Here is a 7275-nt window from a genome sequence, read left to right as displayed (position 1 = left end):
CCAGCTTTCCTTCATTAGGGTTTTGGGTGTTGAGGGTGACTTTCCTTAGAACCAAGTCCCCATTTCCAAGAGATCGGAGGTTTGTTCTCCTGTTATAATATCTTTTGATCCTTTGCTTCTGGGCGGCCATTCGAACAAGCGAGGCTTCCCAGTTTTCATCCAGCAATTCGAGGGCCATTGTAATGGGCTCGTCGTTTGAGCTCTCAGTGGCATGTTGGACTCTGGTGCTTGGCTCCAAGACCTCCACTCGTATCAAAGCCTCGGTAACATATACTAGAGAGAAAGGTGTTTCCCCTGTGATCGATTTTAAAGTTGTTCGGTATGCCCACAGCACCTCCGGTAATATTTCGGTGCCATGGGTGGTAGGGCATCGATAGGATCCTCTTGATTTTGTGATCCTCGAGGAATTGTGTTACCTTACTCCCGATGAATTGTTTCCTGTTATCACACGTTATCTCGGAAGGGATCCCGAATAGGCACATGATGTGCTCCAAGATGAAGCTTATGACTTCTCTTTCCCTTATTTTTTTGAAGGCTTGCGCTTCCACCCATTTGGAGAAATAGTCTGTCATAAATAAAATAAATCTAGCCTTACCTGGTGCCGTTGGCAGGGGTCAAACGATGTTCATCCCCCACTTCATGAATGGCTATGGTGATAAGACCGAGTGCAGCCGTTCACCGAGTTGGTGAATTATCGGGGAAAATCTCTGGCATTTGTCACACTTCCGGACGAATTCTTTGGTGTCCTTTTTCATGTTGTCCTAATAGTAGCATGCTCTGGTTACCATTTGGGCCAAGGCATCGGCTCCAGAATGATTTCCGCAAATGCCCTCGTGAATTTCCCGGAGTACATAATTTGTATCCCCCGACACCAAACATACGGCTAGGGGGCCATGAACAGTTCTTCTATATAAAGTCTTGTTTTCATCGAGAGAGAATCAGACTGCTTTGGTTCGCAGGGCCCTTGATTCCTTTGGGTCCTCAGGCAATTTTCCTTCTTTCAAAATCAATGTATTTATTTCTCTGGTCCCATGTAGGACTAGTGGAATTATTCTCCGCATGACCTTCCTCGATTACTAATTTAGATAGATGGACGACAGCCCCGGGGAATAGGTCGTCTTCCTCAATAGATGATCCCAGGATTGCGAGGGCAACATCCACGCTATTTTGCTCTCGAGGTACATGGACCAAAGTCCATTCTTTGAAGCAACATAGTGCGACTTGGAGTTTGTCCAAGTATCTCTGTATCATGTCCTCTCAGACCTCGTAGCTCCGATTCACCTAGCTCACTACTAGGAGTGAATCGCATTTTGCTTCGATGGTCTCGGCTCCCAAGCTTTTGGCCAGTTCTAAACCTGCAATCATAGCCTTATACCCGACCTCATTGTTAGTCAGTTTTGCAGTTTTTATGGATTGCCTGATCACGCCGCCCGTAAGTGTCTTTAGGACTATACCTAGTTCGGAACATCTCACGTTTGTGGCACCGGCAGTGAATGGGGTCCATACCCCGGAAGACATGCCTAATTTTAGTAAAAGTTCCTTTTCTACCACGGGCACGAGAGAGGGAGATAAATCGGCGACGAAGTCTGGCAGAATCTGGGACTTGATGGCTATTCGAGGTTAATACTCGATATCATACCCCCGAGCTCGATGGCCCATTTGTCCAATCGACCCGACAATTCTGGTTTGTGCAATATGCTCCGAAAGGGGTATGTAGAAAAATGTGATATCATTGGAAATAGGGTTTCAATTTTCGTGATGCGCTTATTAACGAGGGAGCTAATTTTTCGAGGTGAAGATACCTGGTATCGGCATCCCTTAGGGTCCGACTTACGTAATAAATAGGGAATTGCATACCTTGCTCTTATCGAACTAGCACACCACTTACCGCTATCTTGGATACGGCCAGGTAAAGATTTAGTGTTTCATCCGCCTTTGGTGTCTGGAGTAGAGGTGGGCTAGTCAGATATCGCTTCAGCTCTTCTAATGCACGTTGGCACTCTTGAGTACATTCGAAGTTGTTCTTTCTTTTGAGTAAGGAGAAGAAATGATGGCTCTTGTCGGATGACTTGGATATGAATATGCCTAGGGCCGCTATCCGACCTGTTAGTCGTTGCACGACCTTTACATTTTTTACCACCGTGATTTCTTCGATGGCCTTGATTTTATCGGGGTTAATCTTGATCCCCCTATTTGATACCATGAAGCTTAGGAATTTGCCTGAACCTACGCCAAAGGCATATTTCTCGGGGTTGATCTTCATGTTGTAACTGTTAAAGACTGTGCATCCACCAGACTGTATAGATAATCGGGTTCTCTATGTGTTTCCTCTAAACGTACTGATGAACCAAACTATATAGCAATCTGGTCCTATATCAGTTTGGTACAGTGCCAAGTTTGTGTGAGTCCACCAAATAGTAGAGTACCGGGTCATTTATCAGGTTCTGTAGTGAATGCTAGTGAAGCTGAATGTAAATAAGACCGAGGCTTTTTACGTGGAAAAATCCCACACAAGGGGATCAAAAACCTCGACCTACACCTGTAGGCTTTTAACTTCACTAACTTGCAATCCACTTTACAATAACCCTATTGTAAACACTTCAACTAACTTGTGATGCTCTCATCACAAGTCACTCTATAACTATCCTAGTTACAAAGAATTTGACTAACTTGTGGTATTTCCACCACAAGCCACTTTGTCACACTACGGTTACAAAGGCTTTGACTAACTTGTGATGTTTCCACCACAAGCCACTTTATCACACTACTGTTACAAAGGTTTTTTCTTATGACTCAACCTAATCAACGCGTCTAAGAAAGCTGGATAGGAGTTACAATGAAGAACAAATTACAAAGACTCTACAAACCTAAGGACTTAATATATCTTCGATCTTGGATCAGGTCCTTGAGGTTGCAGTAGCTTTGTTCTTGAGAGAGGTTCTTGAAAACTTGAGAGAATATTTTCCTTTTTTGATTTTGCAAGCGTTGAACCTGAAACTTGTGCCTTGCATGAGGTTTATACTACACAAGACATTATCTTAGTGATGTCAATTCACAATGGTGATGTCCAATCTCAATGGAAAGTGACTGTTGCACTGTCTGTTGCGCTGTCTGTTGTACTGTTGTAGGCAGTCACTTTATGCAGTTGCTTTCCAGTTGTAGTTGACTTTGTACTTCTGTCAGAGAACCCTAAGGGACCAGGTCCCTGTTGTGTTCCTCTTTGTACTGTTGCGAACAGTCACTTCCTGCAGTTGCGATCCAGCCGTATAGTTGACTTGTACTTCTGTCAGGGGAGCACCAAGGGATTAGGTTCCTGATCTGGTACTTGTGCACACTGCCCAGATTGTCTTGAGTTAGGTAACTTGAATCATTGTACTTTAGTTAATAAGAGAATGAGTGGGCACTGGAAACAGTGCAGTGCGGCAGAATCTTCATTTCCAGTTGTGTCCAATTGACTTTGTACTGCCATAAGGAACCCACAAGAGTATCAGGCCCTTGTCTGGGTTCCTACCTCCTGAAGCTGTAGCATGTTCACATTTGGCTGGAATCCGTTAGTTGCAGTGTAATCCAAGTGAGTCAAGTTCCCTATCTAGTTCTTGACATTAAGTTTGTTAGATCATCAAAACACAAGGCAAAGATATTGAAAACCTATCATTAACTTCTAAGGATGTCGAACGTTTCCTGAAAATGAATTAAATGGTCCTCTGTGTGTAGGGACTTAACTAGCATGTCGTCAATATAAACTTCCATGGATTTGCCTATTTAACTCTCAAACATTTTATTAACTAAACGCTGGTATGTAGCCCATGCATTTTTTAGTCCGAAAGGCATTACATTGTAATAGTAGGTACCATACTTTGTGATGAATGAGGTCTTCTTCCTGTCTTCGGGGTTTATCTGAATTTGATTTTACCCCGAATAGGCATCGAGAAAGGCGAGGGTCTCGTTGTCGGCCGTAGCATCGATCATACGATCGATATTAGGCAACGAGAACGAATCCTTGGGACACGCCTTATTTAAGTCATTATAGTCCACGCATACCCTATTTTAAGGAGTTTCGTTACCTCATCCTTGATGAATGCGTGTTTTATCTCGGACTGGGGTCTTTTTTTTTGCTTCACCGATTTAAACCTGGGGTCTACGCTCAGTCGGTGGGAGGTAATTTCCGGCATGATACCTGTCATGTCTAAGCTGGACCATGTGAAATAGTCAATATTATCGATAAGAAATTGAATAAAAATTTTCTTGAGTTTAGGGGTTAATCCCGTTCCTAGATATACCTTACGATTGGGGAGGTGCTCGATCAAAATAGCTTGCTCCAGATCTTCGATTGTCAATTTCATTACATCCAACTCTTTGGGGGCAGCGAAGGTTCGAGGAGCGAGGCAATCTTTTTTGTCATCCTTGTGGGTCTGTACGTTCCCTGACTCGTCCGAGGTCGGGAGTACGAGGGTCGACTCCCGCTGGTAAATCGCGAACATTTCTTTCGCTACATGTTGTTCTCTGTATATGGTACTGCCCTCATGCTATGTATTCACGACCTGCCAAGAAATGTATTATACCATATGTCCCCATTGATGACTTCAAATTTTGTGTTCTAAACCGTGCCGGACATGTCGACTGGGAGGGTGATTTCTTGTTTTGTTACTTCGCCGGTCATGTTGAAGTCGTGGAGGACCCGGGAGGTGAGTATGATCTAGTTGAGTAACCCAAGCTGCTCCACTACCCCTAACTTGATCACGTTGGACGAGCTGCCTGGATCCACAAGCACACGTTTAACTCGGATGATGTTTAATAGAAATGAGATTACCAGCGCATCGTTGTGTGGTTCTGTCAAGGTCTCAAGATCTTCTTCGCTGAACGCGAGGGTGTCTTCGGCCACGCGGTCTCGGGTTGGACCTTCTGTGGCGGCAGATATTTTTGTCCGCTTGATCATGGGTACTTAGGGAATGTCGGCCCCTCCAATAATAATATGAACGCAATGCTGAGGGGTCTCTTTTTGTTCCCAGACTGGAACAACCACAACACTTTATCCCTGGTCTCCCAGGTAGTTGTTTTCACCTCTATATGATGATTTAGGCATTTCAACCTAAAATTTGAAGATCTTGGACAAGAACAGGTGTGAAAGACAACTTGTGTTGTGTGACAAAACCAGCAAGAAAATAATCACTATTTTTTTAGCCCCAAGGTGGGCGCCAAACTGTTTACCGTGAAAACGGTAATACAATTAAATTTGTTAATAAGATCTAAAAATACGTGATCTATTTTTATGCTAGTTTGTTAAGCAGTTTATGCTAAGTACATGAGATTTAGGGACGAAATAAATTTAAGGAGGGAGCTACAATCAAAATGATAGGTGTGTTATTCAGCCGATCCGGAGCTTCGAGGTCGATTCCAGGGCTTGATTACGAGCTAACAGAGGTAGCTGCTACGTGACTAATAGTTGCAATATAATCATTGGAGGCTCTTTATGACCGATGATGAGCAATAAATGGTGAACAAGGATGAAGACAATAAATAGATGCAATAATATCAAGAGAATATGTTAGAGAGCAAATAGAATGTTCTTTTTATAATTCGCATGGAGTAATTGGAGCAACAGAGTTTACAATAATGGTAGGAATACCCCTTATATAGGAGGGGGATCTTAACATAGTACAAAATACATTTACTACTCAGACATAGGGATGGGACAGCTAGATACGATGTCCTGACGCCCTATACTGAGTTTAGAATAGCTCGATAGGCTTTGTCTGTCTTAGCCAAGTATCTTGGGAACTTCCCTCTTTTCTAATATAGCCGTTGGTCTGCACTGCTCTGAGATTGGGCCCCGACGACCCTTGACAGTAAGCCCTGATATCAGTCTCGAGCCTCGAGAAGGACGTTTGCGGGGCACAATAATAACGAGGAAATTGGTCACCCCCGATTTACCGCACATACATTACTTGATTGCATTGGTGAGGATTGAAAGTAAAAGCACGAAGGGAGATGTCGTGCATTTGTTGCCAGTTTGTTATGATTTCTTGTTGTTTTCGGTTCAAATATCTTAATTGTCTTATTCCACTATTACTGTGATTCTTTATGTTGTTATTTCCCCCATAGCATGTCACCCTCCCCCATTACTTTTGAATTATTTCTATTACTGTTATTCTGCTAGATACTTTTTAATTGCTGGTTATTTGTTTGTTGTGTCCTAGCCTCATCACTACTTCGCCGAGGTTAGGCTCGACACTTACTCAGTACATAGGGTCGATTGTAATAATACTACACTCTGCACTCTTTTGTGCAGATCTCAGTACTAGAGCATATGGACCTTAGCTAGGGGTTGCTGCCTTTAGTCCATCGGAGTCCGAGGTAGTCCTGCAGGCATCCGCAGGCCTTGGCGTCCCCTTCCTATCTAGTTTTTTTCTGTTCTTTTCTATATCAGAGACAAACATGTACTTTCTTGTTCAGAAACTATTTGTAGATTTTCTTAGATAGTTTGTGAGATTGTGACACCAGTTCTGGGTAGTTTATGTTTATGGATTAGTATTGGTATTAGCTTAATTGTTAAATTTCGTTCTTCCGCATTATTATTTATGCTGTTTATAATATGTAAACTTGGTGATAGTGGAGACCAATGGGGTCGACTTTGCTGCTTTCTGTCTGTCAGGTTTCGCCAAGAAATGATGGAGAGATTATTGTTTGGCCAGACCAGTTGGATCACCAGTTCTCACTTGGGACCAGTTCTCGTAGCTATTTCTGGAGAAGTTTCTTCCGGTCACTTAGCGAGAGGAGTACCGCAAGCGGTTCAAGCGTCTCCAGTAGGGTTCTATGACTATCACCCAGTAAGAGACGAGGTTTATTGATTTGGCTCGTCATGCTCTTCTGATAATCCCCACCGAGAGAGAGAGGGTGAGGAGGTTTATTAAGGGACTCGCTCAGCCTATTAGACTTCAGATGGCTAAAGAGACAGGTAGCAATGTTTCTTTCCAAGATGCGGCCAATGTGTCCAGGCGGGCTGAGATAGTTTTAGCTCAAGGGAAGCAGTTAGGGGTTTGATAAGAGGCCTCGTTATTCTGGCAGATTCAGTGGTGCCTTGTCTGGAGGTCGGAATTCTTCTGGTAGAGGCCATTCTCCTAGGCCCTTTCAGTCAGCACTTCAGGCTTCTCACGGTGCTCCAGGTTGTTGTGGTTCTCATATGTAGTATTCTGATAAGTTTCCCTACAGTGCACCACCAACTCCTATCAGTGCACCTCCGCTCCAGAGTTTTCAGGGTGGTTATCCAGGCCATCA

This window comes from Nicotiana sylvestris, chromosome 9, assembly GCF_000393655.2.
Source record: "Nicotiana sylvestris chromosome 9, ASM39365v2, whole genome shotgun sequence".
Classification (NCBI taxonomy): Eukaryota; Viridiplantae; Streptophyta; class Magnoliopsida; order Solanales; family Solanaceae; genus Nicotiana; species Nicotiana sylvestris.
The sequence above is the reverse complement of the archived record's forward strand: the minus strand, read 5'-3'. Positions refer to the sequence as shown.